The sequence below is a fragment of the Otolemur garnettii genome, unplaced genomic scaffold (assembly GCF_000181295.1).
Source record: "Otolemur garnettii isolate 467f Iridium unplaced genomic scaffold, OtoGar3 scaffold00331, whole genome shotgun sequence".
NCBI lineage: Eukaryota > Metazoa > Chordata > Mammalia > Primates > Galagidae > Otolemur > Otolemur garnettii.
The window spans coordinates 21,406-22,455 of NW_003852726.1; positions in this window are offsets into that span (position 1 = coordinate 21,406).

The window sequence follows — 1,050 nt, forward strand, 5'->3', positions numbered from 1 at the left end:
CGAGCCCTAAATTTCTTTAAGAAACAAGCGATGGGTCTAATGGAACAATCATTCCTGAGGGTGAGAAACAATTTTTTTTTTCCTTTTGAGACAGAGTCTCACTCCCACACAACTATAATTTAATAAAAAAAATTAAAAAATAAACAAAGAATCTGTTCCGTTTTGAAAAAAATGACAATATTATATTAGGTCAGACAAGACCACAAATAAGTGCAAAAACTATTAGGTAACAATTCATTAGAAAAATAAGGCATTTACATAGTCTCAAAGCATCATGCTAGGATTGTATTTTATTTTATTTTATTTTTAGAGACAGAGTTTTACTTTATCATCCTCAGTAGAGTGCCATGTCATCACACAGCTTACAGCAACCTCCAACTCCTGGGCCTAGGCGATTCTCTTGCCTCAGCTTCCCAAGTAGCTGGGACTACAGGCACCCACCACCATGCCCAGCTACTTTTGTTGTTGTTGTTGCAGTTTGACTGGGGGCAGGTTCAAATCCGGTATATGGGGCCAGCGCCCTACCCATTGAGCCATAGGTGCCACCCTTGGATGCTATTTTAAAGAGGAATAAAAATAAATACCTTTATAATGTTTCCTTTATAATCCAGGGAATATGACCTTAACCAATGATGAGACAAACTGATGACCTGCAATGAAAAGAAAGTCATTACTATATTTGGAAAAACATCTGCAAAAATATACAAACTTAGCTGATTCTAATCACAGGAAAATCACCACAAACATCCACATGACAATGGTGTCCAACTGCACAAATACGAACATCATTGAAAAAAAAAAAGCAGCCAATTTGTTCTAGATTAAGAGACTAAAGTAACAATAGTAATATATAATCTTAGCTTGGATTCTAGACTGGGGGAAAAAGCTGCAATAAAGTGGATATATAGGATAATGGAAAAATTTGCATATGTACTATTTATGAGCTAATAATATATCATAACTACATAAGAAAATGTCCTTCTTTTTAGGAAATACATGTTTAAGTATTTAGTGGTGAAGAGGTACCTCCTTTCCTTCAGGTCACATTAC